Genomic DNA, 18,181 nt, shown 5'->3' with positions numbered 1-18,181 from the left:
CCTCCTTTGACTGGAGCAGTGGGCTTATTTCTCACCGCTAACAAGAAAATGGCAAAAGTGACACTTTGTCTAGGTAACTTCCTCTTGTCAGCTACATGAGTCAAATACAATCATAATCTGAACACATCTATAGAAATCAACTTAAAATTTTTTCACAGTCATCAAAGCAATGAATTGAAACAAATTTATATCCACTATTAACAATTTGAGGTAAATATAAAAATTTTTAAATTTTATGAATCTTATATTGCTTAAGGTCTTAAAACGTGGGAAAAATACAGTTTAATAACCTAGTATATATCTATAATTTGTAAGATATGCAGGGGCGCCCAGGGGGCTCAGTCAGTTAAGTGTCTGATTTTGCTTCAGGTCACGATCTCACAGTTCTTGAGTTGGAGCCCCACATCTGCCTCTGTACTGACAGTGTGGAGCCTGCTTGGGATTCTCTCTCTTCCTCTCCTTCTCTGTCTCTCTGACCTCCCCCCACCCCCACTCAGGCTGACTGTCTCTATCTCTCTCTCTCTCAAAATAAATAAACTTAAAAAAGGTATGCATATATTGGGACTCTGTGCTCATTTTCTTATTATGAAGTACATAATCAAATGGTTTTTAAGACCACTGCTTAAGGGAACAGATTGCCTAAGGATCAGAAATTAATACAGATAGTATCAGTGCTTCATTAGTAAAATGTTAAACATATTCATAAGAAACGTTAATAAACCAAATTTACATAATAATGAGTATAAACTGAAGAAAGCTTCAGTTTTCAAAAGAAAAGGAAAGAAAGAAGCCCATAAAAAAATAATTTAAAAAAAAGCTCAGAACAGAAAGAAAGCTAAATGAAGTAAATACCAGATATTGACAAGGCCTTCCTAGGAGAGACGGGACCCACAACTGTTTTCATCCCCAGCAGAGTGCCAGGAAGGAGAACCTGCCATAAACAGGGGTAAGGAAATATCAGCGGAACTGTTAATAAACCTTTGATGTCCACACATGAGCAGAAATGTTGGGTTAGAATCTCAAGGAGCCCCAGACACAGGGCAAGTCTGCACTCACCTGCCAACTCTTCCACTGGGATCTTTACCAAATAATGTAGATGGCACACATACAGACAGAACACAAGAGCTGAGAGGTTCCATATCCAGGCACCCTCTAACACCAGGAGGAAGAAAGGAGAGCTGAGAAAACTTCTTCTAAGAAACAGTAGGGCAAAGAGAGATCTCCAGAGAAGAAAGCCACAGACCGGAGGGCAAAGAGGACTCATTAGTGTTCCCAAAACTAGCAGCCAAGCTATAAAACCCAGAGTCCGTCATTGTTCAGAAAGTTGGCAGCCTACGGGGCGCCTGGGTGGCTCAGTTGGTTGCGTGTCCAACTTCAGCTGAGGTCATGATCTCACGGCCCGTGAGTTCGAGCCCCGCGTCGGGCTCTGTGCTGTCAGTTCGGAGCCTGGAGCCTGCTTCAGATTCTGTGCCTCCCTCTCTCTCTGCCCCTTCCCCACTCACGCTCTGTCTCTATCAAAAAATGAATTAATTTAAATTAATTAAAAAAAAAAGTAATAAAAAAAAAAGTTGGCAGCCTAGCTCTAAAGCACAGAAATCTCCAAGGTCTTCCTGGGATCATTCTGAAGCTCTCCCGAAAACAATGTCTCAATCCCACTCCCAAAATATCTGCAGCTAATGATGAAGTGGACCTAACTCTTGCTACAGCAAAGTCTAGGCCCAGCTCAGTCCCTCGTGTCAGCAGCATGACCAAAAGAGGGACAAGCCCTTTTTGTGTGGTATCCTCCAGGCTTCACTGTTCATTACACACAGTGACCACCACACAAGAAAGTCATCGAACAAGAGAGGAAGAATATGATTCATAAAAAAGAGAAAAAACGGGCAACGAAGATAAGCCCATATATGACCCTGGACTGCAACCAGCAGACCCAACTATGTTCAATGTACTAAAAAATCTTGTAGGAAAGATGAGCAGTAAACATGAACAGGGAAGGATCTCAGCAGAATAAAACAGAAACTAAACAGCTGAACAGAAAAGGGAGAAAAGAGAACTACAACTTCTGGAATAAATACTTCAATGCACTTAACAGCAAACTGGAAACACCAGACAGTTCTACAAATGTCAAGAGAAAAAAATAATTTAAAAAGCACAACAAAGTTTCCCAAGATCTGTGTCACAATATCAAATGGCTCGACTACAAGTGTAACTGGGGTCCCAGAAGGTGAGAAAGACAGAAGGGGACAGAAGAAATACCTGAAGAAACAATGTCTAAGAACTTTCCAGACCGTGATAGAGGACATCAACCCACAGATCCAAGAAGCTCACTCAATTCCAAGGAGGATAAATACAAAGAAAACCACGCGTAGGCACATGATAGCCAAACTGCTGAAAACCAAAGATAAGGAGAAAACATCCAAAGCCACCAATAGGAAAAAGGGAACCACAATACGAATAACATGTAAGAAAGGGACATTTTATCAAAAATAGTGAAAATCAGAATGCAATGGAGTGACGTGTTTAGAATGCTGAGGAAGGAGAAAAAATAAACTGTCACACAGAATTTTTTAAATTTATTTTGAGAGAGAGAGAGAGTGCGTGCGTGCGTGTGTGCGTGCAAGGGAGGGGCAGAAAGAGAGAGAATCCCAAGCAGGCTCCATGCTGTCAGTGTGGAGCCCGATGCGGGTCTCACTCCCACGAACCGTGATCATGACCTGAGCCAAAATCAAGAGTCAGACGCTTAACCAACTGAGCTACCCAGGCATCCCTAACACAGAATTTTTCATCCAGCAGAAATACTTTCAAAAACAAAACCATCAAACTTTGCAGTCTTGAGCTGCAAAGACTCTGTTAAGAGGATGAAAGCAAGTTACACACGGAGAAAATATCTGGAAACCGAACATGCCACAAAAGCCTCCTACCTAGAATATATAAAGAATCACAAAACTCAACAGTTAAAAGAAAAAGCACACAAGTATAAAATGAGCAACAGACAGAAGGAAACATTTCATCAAAGAGGAGAGACAGATGGCAATCAATTATTAACATTAATGGCCAACATCACTGGTCAACATCATTAGCCGTTTGGGAAATGCCACCTAAAACCACAGTGAGGTATCACTACACACACACTGGAGCAGTTACAATAAAAAACAGTAATAACACCAAATTCTGATGAGGAGCCAGAGAAATTAGATCACCCATACACCGTTGGTGGGGATGTAAAATAAAAATAGTACAGCTACTCTGGAAAACAGTTTGGCAAGCTCTTACCAAACTAAATACGCACTTGCCATTGGACCCTGGGCCAATACACACTCCTGGGCATTTATTCCACAGAAGTTAAAACCTATTTCCATACAGAAACCTGTATGTGAACACAGCAGCTTTATTCATAATACTAGAAACCAGTCAAATGTTATTCGGGTGGATGGCTGAACAAACTCTGGTGAATCCATACGATGCTTTACTACTCAGCAATAAAAAGGAAGAAATATTGATACAGACAACGATCTGAATGATTTGTAAGGGCATTCTGGATTGTTTTCATTATAATATTTTATTAGGATGTAAGACATGAGATACACTGTATAATGAATGCCTTAAAAACACGCTCGCAGTAGCACATTCTATGTATCTGACTCATCTTTTCATTAGGTGGACCTAAGCACTGTTACAGATATTCAGCAATAAAACAAAAAATATCAACACTATTTTAACTTCCACAAATACTCACAGATTATATAGTCAATGAAGAAAAATGAGTTCGCTTTCAGTTGTTAGGACTTCTTGAACTGGGAATCCGTTCACTCATGCGGTTTGTTTTTAATTCGCTTTTAAGAATTTTTAATTCACTTGACTTTACCTAAGAGTGTTTCTGTAAATTAAAATGGAGCTCATCTTGCAAAACGATATCACTCAGACACCCTGAACATGATGATTTGCTTCACCTTATTCCCACCCTTTGATCACCGCTGCGGAACATGATTTCCGGTGAAGACGGGTTTGTTTGTCAGGTCTTCTAAAGAAACCGTGCCATACCCACATAGTTTTAATTAGTTTATTATCTTGGGTTTGGTGAAACTTTCTTATCATCGAGGTATAGCTGACAGACAGCGTTATATTAGTTTTAGGTGTTCACCAGAGCGATCCGATATTTATACACATTACGAAATTATCACCAGGGTAAGTCTAGCTACCCCTGTCGCATACAGAGTTATTACAGTATCATTGGCCATATTCTTTTCGCTGTACTTTTCATCTCTGGGCCTTACTTATTGTACAACTGGAAGTCTGTCTCTTAATTCCCCCCACCCTTGCCTTCTGGCAACCACCAGTTTGTTCTTTATATTGATGAATCTATTTGTTTTCTTTGGTCTGTTTTGTTGTTCAGATTTAATATTCAAGTGAAATCACAAGGTCCTGGGTCTTTGTCTGTCTTATTTCACTTAGCATAATGCCTTGTAGGTCCATCCATGTTGTTGCAAACAGCAAGATCACATTCTTTGTAGGGCTGAGTGGTAATCCCTACACACACACACACACACACACACACACACACACACACACACACACAGGCTGTTCCCATCATGAATGATGCTGCAGTGAACCCAGGGGTGTATATACCTTTTTGAATTAGTGTTTTCTTTTTCTTTGGATAAATACCCAGAACCGAAATTGCCGCATCATATGGCAGTTCCATTTTTAAAGTCTTTGAGGAGCTTCCATACGGTTTTCCACAGTGGCTGCACCAGTTTGCATTCCCAACAACAGTGCGTGAGGATTCCCTTTTCCCCACATCCCCACTAACACTAGTTATGTCTTGTCTTTCTGAAAGCAGCATTCTGACAGGTATGAGGTGATATCTCACTGTGGTTCTGATTTGCAGTTCCCTAATGATTACTGATGTTGAGCATGTTTTCATGTGTCTGTTGACCATCTGCCTATCTTCTTTGGAAAAGTGTCTATTCAGGTCCTCTGCCCATTTTTTACTAAGTACAGTACAATTCAATGCAGGTAACATTCTCAAAATAACACAACTACAGACATGGAGAACAGGGTGTAGGGGGTAGAGTGGATGAGATTATTTTTAAAAAGCACGAGGGAGACCTTATACGGTGATGAAAACAGTACCGTATCTTGACTGTGGCAGTGCTTACACAAATCTACACGTAATACAGTTGTACAGAACTACACACACACGCACACAGTGTAACTGAAAATACACTGAACAGTGAATAAGATCTTAATCTTAATCTTAATTGATCTTAATCTTAATAGTTAATAGAAATATACTAAGATCAATTTTTCGGTTTTGCTACTACAGTAACAGACAGGTATACCAGATGTCCCCATTTGGGAAAACTGGGCAAAGGGCACACGAGACTGTGATTTTTTTGAAATCTCCTGTGAGACTATAATTATTTAAAAATAGGGGCGCCTGGGTGGCGCAGTCGGTTAAGCGTCCGACTTCAGCCGGGTCACGATCTCGCGGTCCGGGAGTTCGAGCCCCGCGTCAGGCTCTGGGCTGATGGCTCGGAGCCTGGAGCCTGTTTCCGATTCTGTGTCTCCCTCTCTCTCTGCCCCTCCCCCATTCATGCTCTGTCTCTCTCTGTCGCAAAAATAAATAAATGTTGAAAAAAAAATTTAAAAATAAAAAGAAAGCAAAACAAAGACATTTTCCAATAAACCAAAGATGAACAGATCCATACTACAAAAGATGCTAAAGTTCTTCAGACTAAATGGAAATGATACTTCCCAGACAGAAGCAGAAAGGAAGAACACTAAAAAGATATCAATTTCAAGGATGTTTCCATTGATATATTCATTAATTCAATTAATACTTGTTAAATATTTTTTCTACAATAGTCTCTTACGGTAAGTGCCACGGAATCAAGGACAAATAAGACTCAATCACACAGCCTAGCATACGAACCTATAAATGACGTTGAATATTCTGTCACAGAAGTGCTGAAACACCACCCGCAGCTGTACAGAAAAGGAAGCTATCACTAGAAAAGAGTCAGTAAGAAAGTCTTCTTGGAGCTGAATTTACAAATGAATGTTAAGTGAATAAGTGAGGGACAGTATTCTAGACAGAGTCCAGCCACTGAGGGACAAAAGAGTTAAGACACATACGTGGAACACCAAGGGTGCAACGCACCTGGAGAATAAGGGGGAGGAAAATCCCTCATTACAAGAAATGATGAAGGGTGGACTGTGCGGAGGGCAAGCGGAGCACAGTCTCTGCTGAAGTCTCTGCTCAAACTTCACTCTGTAAGGAACTAGGAGAGTTTGAAGGAATTTAATTAGGACAGCAAGAGAAGATGGGCCTTTTAGGAAGACAGCTTTGGCAGTAAGGATGATCCATTAGAGCAAAGTGATAGAGGAAGTCAGAGCAATAATCTAATAGTCCAAGGAAGAGGTGGTAATAAGCTTAAACCAGAGGAGGAGGAAAAAGCATGGAAACAAAGGGGTTTGTACCAACTAGTTAAGGATAAAGAGGAAAGAGAAGAATTGAGAATCATGCCCACATTTCCATTTGGGCGCCTGAAAAGATGTTACTTTCACTTACCTCACAAGGGAACAGAGCAGCGGGGAGCAGATTCTGATGGAAAGATAATCATTATGCCGTTGGGGAATGTGAACTTGAGGTACAGAGGATCTCCAGGATCTAGCACATACAGAGTTACAGCCTGAGGTTAAGAGGCCACAAATCACCAGCACTGGCTGTAAAAGCAGTAAGAGATGGGCTTGCCAAAGGGAAGGAGTATAAAACGAGAAGAAAACAGTATTGGAGATCAAATTCTAGAAGAAAGGGGCCCTTGTAAAATGTCAATGGAGGTGTAAACTATTATACTTCTGTTGTCAGTACATGTTCAGACCTAAATGATCTCAACTAATAATTCTTTACGATACGTGAAAGGAATAAATACAAATGTGGTCAAGGATCTATATATAAAGATGTCCTCCTTTCAATGTTATTTCCAATAATAAAACCGAAGAAACTAAATAACCAAGCAAAATAATTAACTCAAAGCAAATTAAATTAGATCTATAAAATAAGTAATTATGCAACTGCCTAGGTAGTATTTCAGAAGACTTTTTAATTATGGGATAAACTTCTTATGACACTGAATATTTTACAGCATACAAAATAGGGTCTGCAGTATTTATTTATGCAAGACTATTTACCGAATACCTATTATCTACTATCACTTAAGTACTGGGGATAAAATGCAGTAAAAGACAATTTCTTGTTTTTGTGAAGCTCGGCTTCTACTGGAAAGTGAGCCAGGAAGGGTAGATAAATCAATGTGCAAGACAATCAGGAATGAAATAAATGCTAGTAAGACAAACATTAACAGGTGACATAATAAGACAATGTGTGTGTGTGTGTGTGTGTGTGTGTGTGTGTGTGTATAAAATTATGTAAAAAAAAACCTGGAATCGTTTTAAAAGAAATAAGCCTCAAGATTAATAGTAAAAATAATGTAAAATAAAAGTTTAAAACAAAGCAAACTTCAGGCGGCTTAGTAAATGGTCTAGGAAAATCAAAATGTAATTATAAACAGGAAGTGCGTGGGCCCTCCATGGTTTCTCCTTTAGCATCACCAGGAGGCAGAACTTTTACAAAACCTGGTACCTTCCCACTCCTGAACCCGGAAACTCAGGAAGGACAGGAAAGCAACATACTTATGGAAGCCTGTGCTTCTACTAAGCTGCTCTGAGCCAAGATGAACTCTGCAACGCTGAAGGCAGAAAATCTCACAAGACAAGTGATCCTTCCATCTACCAGCTAAGATGGTATTTTTCACATTTCCTGTCTTCATTGTAGTACAACCCTCCGCCCCCACAGACACACACACACATTCGCCTCAGTTCTTTCACTCACTGAATCAACACCGCATAGCAGCATGGCAGGGACTCCAGCAAAATCGCACAGACCCTAGAAACAGGACCCGAAACGCCATCGAAATTTACGAACCACTCCCCATTATGCAAGTATCAGACTGTTCAATTTCTGAAAAGACTAAACTGAAGGGAAGCACTGAAAATACGGACACAAGTTGTGCAACCTATTAAGAAACACCTTGGGAAAATAATTTCTCTGCATCTAAAATAAGGCGGCTCTGAGCTGACAATGCGGAGCCTGCTTGGGACTCTTTCTCTCCCTCTGCCCTTCCCCTACTCGCATACTCTCTCTCTCTCTCTCAAAATAAATATTAAAAAACAAAACAAAAAAAACGCTAGGCATCCTTAACTTCTCTCCCCCCTCTCCCTCACATAGCTCACATCGGATCCATCGGCAAATACCACGGGTGATTCTGCCTTTTAAATATATCAAAATCAGGGGTGCCTGGGTGGCTCAGTCAGTTAAGCGTCCGACTTTGGCTCAGGTCTTGATCTCGTGGTTTGTGAGTTCGAGCCCCACATCAGGCTCTGTGCCGACAGCTCGGAGCCTGGAGCCTGCTTTGGATTCTGTGTCTCCCCTTCTCTCTGCCCCTCCCATGCTCATGCTTGGTCTCTCTCTGTCTCTCAAAAATAAACAAACATTAAAAAAAAAATTAAACATATGAAAATCAGAACACTCCTCCCACCTCGACTGCTTCCATTCCAACCCAGGGCCGCCATCAGGCAGCTCCCACCTGAGGACTCCCCCTGGTCTCCTGCCTCTATCCTTTGCTCCAGAGCAATTCTATCAAAGGGGAAGTTGGATCATGTCTCTCCTCTATTCAAAACCTCTAATCATTGTTCACCTCACTCAGGTCAAAGCCAAAACCTTTACAATGACCTAGAAGATAGGTACCTGACCTGCCTCCTTCCCTCCCTTTACCACTCTGTCCTCATCCTCTCTCTCTCTCTCTCTCTCTCTCTCTCTCTCTCTCTCTCATCCCCTCTCCCTCACACCCCACCCCCTTCTCTCATTCTACTTCAGGCCTGGCTGCCTTCCTAGGCCAATTCCCTCTACACACCAGGGAGCAGCCATTCCAAAGAGGAAGACCTTTGCATTTGCTATGACCTCTCCTGGAATGTCCCTCCCCACCCACCCCACACCCCTGGAGCCTCCTTCAAATCTCTATTCAAATACTATCTTCTCTGACCCCACCCCACACAAAACTGCAACATCTTTAATGGTTTCTTTTTCTCTATAGTACCTATCATCTTCCAAAATGCCAGAGAATTACGAGATTACCAGATTTTAGATGGGTTTATTTGGACCTTTCCCTTGGTGACCTCACCCAGTGATCTCATGTAGATCTGATGTGCACGTAAATCTCTTCCAGATTACTTTCTGTGAGTCAAGTTGTAGGGGATAGTTCTGGTTTAAAACCTACACTTAAAGATGACATCTGTAAGAGGAAACACATTTAAAGAGAATAATCAACAACTTTCCACCTTATGCCTTCCTTTAGGTTTTTTTCTCAAATAAAAAAGGTCAAAATTCGGAAAAACTACTGAAGCAAAAGTATATACTATATTACATCTTCACACAGAGAGGAAGAGGTGGCAATCTTATTAATATGTGAACAATTTTAAAAAGATATCAGAAGTTTTACTTTTTCTCCTTAATGTGATCAAACGGGAAGGCGGGGGAGGGCATTTCCCAGCAGAGGGTCACGGATAAGAAATTAACAGGACGGAAATCAAAGCATCCAGGCTTCAAACCAAGAACATCCTGACAGTGCCTTTCTTGCAAATTGAGGACTGACAAAGCATATTAATGAGAAATACTGTTAAAATGCTATTCAGACACGGGTCTTCAGTTTCAGCTTCCCCAAAGGAGTTGGTTGCAAAGGGGAAGGGGAAAGTTCGACATGCAAGAACAGACGCATGTTTATGTTTTCCATTCACTGTTGTACACTGAGAGCTAATGAAGTAAACCTTCATCTGCACTGGCAGAAACCCAGAAACGGAGAGAGCCCAGTCAAGGAAGTAACGCAAAAGAAAGGCGAAAATGCCTTCGACAGCCCTACCTTGGCTTTAATTCAATGCTAAGAAGCATGATGACAGTGCTCATGAATATTAAAATCTAAAGAAACATCCAGCCAAATGGAGTATATGTTCAAGACAATCCAAAGCACGAGCTCTAACATTCTCAGAGGTGGAAAACGCCCTACACCCCAACCAACCTACCATAATGTGGTTGTTTTTAATTTAATTTCAAGAGAATTACACGTTATCGGCCCACCCAGCTCTGTTGAGCTTTGAAGAAATAACAAAAGGAAAGGTTTAAACACGAGATACGTGCAAAAATCTTTCCAAAGGCTGCGTCATGGCACGATTTCATTCAGAACATTCACCTGATGTTAAACAGCAAGACCCCTCATACAAACGCACCTACTGACAACGCCATGCCAGGCCCAGATCTCTAAGCCTTCAGAGGACTTTGCCGCTTGCCTACATAAAGTAACTTTCTAAACCATACAGTGCTCCGTCCACGCGAAGCTCGATTTGCAGTGACGGTTTGCTGTCTACCAATCACGACGGTTCCCACCATGACACCTGCCCTGTGACCACTTCCCTTTAATGCTCTGCCGGCACTTCACTCCACCTGAGCCAGCCCTGAGATGAGCCATTTTTAGTGCTAATGTGATGGCTGATAGAACAAGCTGGAACTTCCTCCAAAGTGGCACGCTACAAAAGACTCCCTGTAGCCCACCAATCTGGTTGAACAAGAACAGAAAGGAACTAAGTTACCATCCCCCTGATGGCTAGTGGAAAAAGCAGATCCCCAAAAATGCCCAACCTTCCATAATACTGAAGAAATGCAAACTGAAGCCATGATGTGTTACCTCATTTTCACTTACTAGATTAGTAGAGATTAAAACATATGAAAAACCCCAGTGTTCGCCAGGACGGGGCTACACGGGCACTCTAACAGACTGTAAATTAAAGCTTTTTAAGACTGCAAAGAGTCCGCAAGATCGAACTGAACTCCAAGGAAAAAAAATACCAATTTCCCAAAACATAATCTGTGGTGACAACTGAAACACAAGTCCATTTTAAGGTGCCGTTTGACTTTAGTAGAAATGTGAGGGGTTAATGACCCTTTGAAACCCTGGGCTTTGTGACCCCCACCCCCACCTTGTGGCCACGGCTGACTGGACAGAGACAGGCGCTACCCAAAAGGGGCCGGTTTCCCTCCCAGGAATGTGGAATTGGGGCTCGGATTCTGATTTATTCTAGTCACATGTACTCTTGAAAAAAGGAAATGTAAACTCAAGAGCTTTATCTGAAGAAGTCTCACATTCCTGGGACATTCTATTCCTTTTCGGCACACAAACAACATCTGAAGATTCAATAAACTGACTTTCATTCTCAGGATTATTTTCTGCTTATATTTTTGTTTTCTTAAACTCCCCTCTCCAACCTTTCTAATTTTAATAATGGTAATTTAGATCAGCTTATCTAATTATGTTTATTCCTCCTTAAGAACATTAGACTCTTAAATAGACTGAGTCTGGTTTAATTAGACTCAACATATCCCAAACCTCAACCTTAACTTCAGAATATTATTCAGTATACAATTCTAGACTTTCTGGTAAATGTTTTTAGAGTTTTAAGTCCTGTAGCAATTTTATTATTAGTTTTAAATGTTTATTTATTTGAGAGAGACAGAGACAGAGACAGAGACAGGGAGCAAGTGGGGGAGGGGCAAACAGAGAGGGAGAGACTCCTAAGCAGGCTCCACACTGTCAGTGCAGAACCTGACTCAGGGCTTGATCTCATGAACCAGCAAGATCATGACCTGAGCTGAAATCAACAGTCAGTCACTGAACCGACTCAGCCACCCACCCAGGCGCCCCAAGTCCTGTAGCAATTTTCAATCGATGAATCCTGAAAGTAATTTTCCAAAAGGAGCCAAAAAAATTGTCATCTCTTCATTGACTGCCATTTGCCAACAGATAAAGGCCAATTTTCTCTCATCATTTGTTCCATGATTTCCCCATCTGTTACAGAATCATACAAACTATAGATGTGACTTACCCTTCAAAATGTAAAGCTTTACTTTTGAGAATTATCACAGCCTTGATTGTCTTCTCCTATAAACCAACCATTCTGTCCAGAGGCTCTCGCTAGACTTAACAGTGATCACACAGAAAGGGAAGAAGACATGTGCGTAGTTATTTCAATCATAAATACTCAACTATAACAACACAAATTCAAGCTTTCAAAGCACTTAATTCCGCTTAAAATGCAATCGTGTTACAAGCTTCGAAAATAACGCACTCCCCCATCCTGTTTTTAGAGAACTTTGAAAACCTAGACAATATGCTTCCTTTCAAAACACCAACTGCTTACAGAGGAAAAGAAAGACACAGACAAATGATCTTGCCAAGAAACGTTTCTGCAGCTTCTCTTGGTAGAGTAGCCCTTTCAGTGGCTACAAAGATTTAAATTCAATCCTTGATTGGATTGATGATATACCACCTTTTATTATTTAGAACTGAATTTTAGAACAGAGAAGAGCTTAGAGAACTCTCAACCAGTTGTCCCCAACGTTTGCAAGTATGAGGGCCCTTCTGCAACGCTAAAAAATTGAGGAGTTTTCTAATGGTTATATCTACTGATTGAAAAAGTAAAGGGACAAAAACAGCAAGTACACAGTAATTCTTTTTTGTTTTAACGTTTATTTATTTTTGAGACAGAGAGAGACAGCATGAATGGGGGAGGGGCAGAGAGAGAGGGAGACACAGAATCTGAAACAGGCTCCAGGCTCTGAGCCATCAGCACAGAGCCCGACGCGGGGCTGAAACTCACGGACCGCGAGATCGTGACCTGAGCCAAAGTCGGGCGCTCAACCGACTGAGCCACCCAGGCGCCCCCACAGTAATTCTTTAAAAGCACCTGTACACATCTGCAAAGCTGTAAAACACAAATCTAATTTTTCACTGCAGCACCAGTGAACGTCAGAACGAAGTCTGAAACCAAGTCTCCAGATTTACAATGCAGATGGGGCTCTCAGAATCCAGGATCATTCATCACAGAGGAAGGTTTGCTTTCCAGCACCCCCAGCGATTCCCTTAGGGGCTAGACAAGGCGATTTTAAAGTTCTTGTAGAAAATCAAGCAAAGATAGACAAGGCACTTCTGAAAAAGACTAAAGAGTAGGGGCCATCCCTACAGAATACTGAAACATTATAAAGCTACAATAGTTAAAACAGTGTGGTGCTGACATCTGAGGAAATAAACCTAATAACTGAACAGATTAGAAAGTGCAGGAACTAATGAATATACCAAGGAACTCAGTATAAAATGGAGGCGGCGTTTCAAATCACTGGGGTAAAGACTATTAATTAAACGAGTATGCAGTAAGGGGGGGGGGGGGTGGGGATCCCAAACTGAGTCCTTACCTTGCCCATATACTACACAAAGCTCTAAATGCAGCAAAAATATACAGCATGAAGCCACTAAAGGACTAGAAGAAACACGAAAGGATCTTTTTCTAACAATCTGGTAGTGGAGAAGGTCTTTCAAAGAATGGTTGAAAAACAACAGAAGCCAAACATGAAACTACTTGAAACACAAAACATGGTGCTCACTTCGGCAGCACATATACTAAAACTGGAACGGTACAGAGAAGATTAGCATGGCCCCTGTGCAAGGATGACACACAAATTCATGAAGCATTCCGTATTTTTTAAAAACTGAGAACAAACTGAGGGTTGATGGGGGGTGGGAGGGAGGGGAGGGTGGGTGATGGGTATTGAAAAGGGCATCTTTGGGGATGAGCACTGGGTGTTGTATGGAAACCAATTTGACAATAAGTTTCATATATTAAAAAAAAAAGAAAGAAAGAAAGAAACATGGCTTCCTTACAGAAAACTTCATGGACAAGGTCAAGATTAGGCATGAAGTCCAAGCACAAGTCCAACCAGCACAAAACCCAGGTTCTATGCCATGCCAAGTACAGCACTCTTTCTGTCTTTCCTACGATCCCAAGTTGCTAGGGGTTTTAAAACAATACAAAAAAAAAAAAAAAAAAAAAAATCAAATCCAACAGAATGCACGGTGAGAATCTCAAACTTGCCTAGGCCCCTGACCTGAGATTTCTACAGCACCACCCACAGCTACTATCCTCCACTCGTGTTAGAAAACTATCCGACCTACAATAAGGCAATGTCTTTCGTAAGGCATCTTCGGGTCACGGCTTAATTTCAACAAAACGCACACACAGTAAAGCAATACGAGGTTAATAGTTTTCCCAGAATAAGCTTGCTCTGGGGTATGTGGCCAGACGGGCAACATGCAGGTTCAACAGTGAATGCTTACCAAATGTATAGCATCAACAGAGATTAACTGAGCTCCTACTGTATGTAAGGTGGTATGTCAAACTCTGAGATGAAAAAGAACCAGTCTTCTGCCTTCCAGGAACCAGCTTACTAGTCAGACCACGAAGAAAGGATATCTGCTCACCAAGGGCAGTAACATACATTATGTTTCCATCTCAAATCTCCCCGGGTGACTGCCCGACAAAGCAAAAGTACCCCTCTCTAACTTATTACTAGAAGCAAACCGTAATCAACCATGTCGTTTTTTAAACTAGTTTATGGGTATACCCAAGTGACTCGGCTCAAAACCCAAAGGCACTACAGTCAGAGCCTGTCAGCTGGGTGAGGGATCTTCCTGCAGGGTAGCAGAACAGCTGCTATGTAAATTCAGATCATCATTAGTCCAGTATCACCTTGATCCCAAAACCATGTTGTGTTTATTTCCATGCGCTTTCTCCCCTTTATCCATTTCTGGTATCCGGATCTCCCAGTTTCTTACCCATTCATTCAGTGTTCCTTGCTGACCTAGAGACACTACTTACTACAAATCATGTGCTAACTCACTTCAGTCCTTTTTTTTTAAGTTCCTCTTCCCTTTTTTGCTTCCCGCACTATTGCCTGGGAGAATTATATTATGTACTTTAACAAGGAAGCTCCAATTGGGAGGAAGGGCTTTGTCACCAACACTCCTCTCTTCTCCCGGAGTAGGGGATAGTGGCATCCCTCCACTCCTTCGGCCAGCTAGCAAGAGCCACCCTACCACAACTATCGAAGGAGTACTAACTTTCCGTTTCTTCGCTTAAAAGGCTCAGAAACAGTTAGGAATTTCTGTAAGGTCCTTCACAAGGCAATTCTGACTCGGCAAAGACATTGTAAAACCTCTCATTCCCCTCTGTACCTTCAACACACAAATACTAGCAAATGAAATTCCTGAATAATTACCCCATGTCCTGGCTGCCTGTGAACTTCTCTACATAACGAAACATAAAACCGAAGAATCGTTTGTAAGTTCCTTATTTTAATTAAAAAGAAAATGACTGACTTATTTGTCATCCTTTTACCTGGTTAATTATGAAAAACAACGAATGAAACTGTAAGTCAACTCCGATAAGCTGTCCGTAATCAACTTCTGTAGGGGCGCCTGGGTGGCTCAGTCGGTTAAGCGGCCGACTTCGGCTCAGGTCATGATCTCGTGGTCTGTGAGTTCGAGCTCAGAGCCTGGAGCCTGTTTCAGATTCTGTGTCTCCCTCTCTCTGACCCTCCCCCGTTCACGCTCTGTCTCTCTCTGCCTCAAAAATAAATAAACGTTAAAAAAAAAAATTTTTTTTTTTTAAATCAACTTCTGTAATGAATAATTCCGCTGGTTAAACAGCCAGAACTCACAATACTGCACTGAATGTATCAAATACAGATTTGGTGAACACAAGCCATATAGTGTTAATTCTAGATCCTTACAGCCACTGTTTCACAAAAATTATGTTCACTGCATGGTAACGGAAATTGAAGTCACAGTTTTTACTCTACAAATAAGCACTCTAGAGAAGTATTCTTAGCAAGTATTTCCAGGAATTAATAAAATATTCTCATTTGCCACAGTCCAGGATTTTTCATAGTAAAGATCTGGAAAATTTGAGATGCTTCACTTGCATTCCAGCAGAAATCATTAGCCCTCAAGAGAAAGCAACAGAAAAAAAACACCAGCATTCTAACTTCGGGGCCCCGTGCAAATAAGTAACTAAGCTATGAGGGCAGAGGAAAAAAGGCACCTAAAAAAGGAAGTGCCTTTGTTACGTTTGCTGGATCTTCATAATCCTGCAAAACCAAGCGAGTATCTTCTGCAGAGGGCTTGAACCTGGTAGGAGAGCAGGAGAGGTACCTCTTAAAAGTTAGAGGCTTAAGTAAACGTTAGGCAAAAATGCAGGATCTTACAGGAGGTCACAGATTCAATGCACTGAGCCCAAAATGTACTTTACTGAAATTGAGTTTTCAGGACCTTTTTGAGTATACCAAATTTCCGGTGAGCCTTTTCCCTCCTGCACTCCCAACCTTTCCAGGGTACGAAAGTGTCGACCTACACCCCTGACTCCTATTACTATCTGGCTCTTTGGAGACACAGACCTGGTTTTTACGCACCCTCCTAATGACAAAAGCAAACTACAACAAAGCTACAGTAGCTTCAAAAGGCTGTCAAGGCTTTAAAGAGCAAAGGGGATACTGTATAAATGTAATGCAAAAGGGGAATGCAAAGTTAGTCCAAACCATTGGAACAAATGCTGTTAAAATGTCTATACCACCCAAAGCAATCTATACGTTTAATGGGATCCCTATCAAAATACCAACAGTACTTTTCACAGAACAAGAACACACAATCCTAAAACTCGTACGGAATCACAAAAGACCTTAAATAGCCGAAGAAATCTTGAAAAACATATGGCGCTATCACAATTCCAGATTTCAAGTTATATTACAAAGTGGTAATAATTAAAACAGTATGGTGCTGGCATAAAAACAGACACCCAGATCAATGGAATAAAATAGAAAATCCAGAAATAAAACCACAGTTATATGGTCAATTAATCTTCTACAAACGAGGAATGAATACCAAATGGGAAAAGTCTCCTCAACAAATGGTGCTGGGAAAACCGGACAGCCAAATGAAACAGAATGAAACTGGACCACTTTCTTTCACCATATACAAAAATAAACTCAAAATGGATTAAAGACCTAAATGTGAGACCTGAAACCATCACAATCCTTGAAGAGAGCACAGGCAATAATTTCTCTGACATCAGCCATGGCAACATTTTTCTACATATGTATCCTGAGGCAAGGAAAATAAAAGCAAAAATAAACTATTGGGAGTACATCAAAAAAAATAAGATTCTGCACAGCAATCAACCAACAAAACTAAAAGGCACCCTACAGAATGCGGAAGATATTTGCAATGACATATCCAACAAAGGGTTAACATACAAAATACATAAATAACTGATACAACTCAACACCCCAAAATCCCCAAATAATGCAATTGAAAAGTGGGCAGAAGAGGGGGCGCCTGGGTGGCTCAGTCGGTTAAGCAGCCGACTTCAGCTCAGGTCATGATTTCGCGGTCCGTGAGTTCGAGCCCCGTGTCGGGGTCTGTGCTGACAGCTCGGAGCCTGGAGCCTGTTTCTGATTCTGTGTCTCCCTCTCTCTCTGCCCCTCCCCCATTCATGCTCTGTCTCTCTCTGTCTCAAAAATAAATAAACGTTAAAAAAAAAAAATTAAAAAAAAAAATGGGCAGAAGGTACGGACACTTCCGCAAAGAAGACATCCAGATGGCCAACAGACACACGAAAAGATGCTCAACATCACTCATCTTCAAGGAAATGCAAATCAAAACTACAAAGAGGTATCACCTCACACCTGCCAGACTGCCTAAAATCAACAACACAAGAAACAAAAGGTGTTGGTGAGGATGTAGAAAAAAAGGAACCCTCGGGCCCGTTGGTGGGAACACAAACAGCCATTGTGGAAAACACTATGGAGGTTCCTCAAAAAAATAAAAATAGAACTACACTAGGACCCAGCAATTGCACTACTGGGTATTTACCAAAAAATTACAAAAACACTAATTCAAAGAGATACATGCACCCCTATGTTTATTGCAGCATTATTTGTAGTAGCCAAATTATGGAAGCATCCCAAGTGTCCATCGATAGCTGAATGGATAAAGACGAAGTGGGGTGTGTGTGTGTGTGTGATGGAATATTACTCAACCGCGAAAAGAAGGAAATTTTGCCATGGGCAACAACATGGATGGAGCTAGAGAGCAGAAGCAAAATAAGTCAGTCAGAGAAAGACAAATACGATATGTTCTCATTCATATGTGGAACTTAAAAACCTGAAGTAAAACAAGCAAAATAAAGA

General features: G+C 41.2%; 1 protein-coding gene and 1 non-coding gene across 2 annotated transcripts in view; one reads left to right on the top strand and one right to left on the bottom strand.

Moving 5' to 3' along the window:
- Positions 1–18,181, bottom strand: part of WASF3 (WASP family member 3) — a 118,959-nt gene that overhangs the window by 90,074 nt on the left and 10,704 nt on the right. The gene's annotated exons all lie outside the window — the stretch shown is intronic.
- Positions 13,536–13,642, top strand: LOC121013040 (U6 spliceosomal RNA). Its single transcript, XR_005782472.1, has one exon. It is a non-coding gene; the product is annotated as a U6 spliceosomal RNA (small nuclear RNA).

The sequence above is a fragment of the Herpailurus yagouaroundi genome, unplaced genomic scaffold (genome assembly GCF_014898765.1).
Source record: "Herpailurus yagouaroundi ecotype Mexico unplaced genomic scaffold, PumYag 197, whole genome shotgun sequence".
NCBI lineage: Eukaryota > Metazoa > Chordata > Mammalia > Carnivora > Felidae > Herpailurus > Herpailurus yagouaroundi.
Note: the sequence above shows the minus strand (reverse complement) of the source record. Positions and strands in the feature narration are given on the sequence as shown.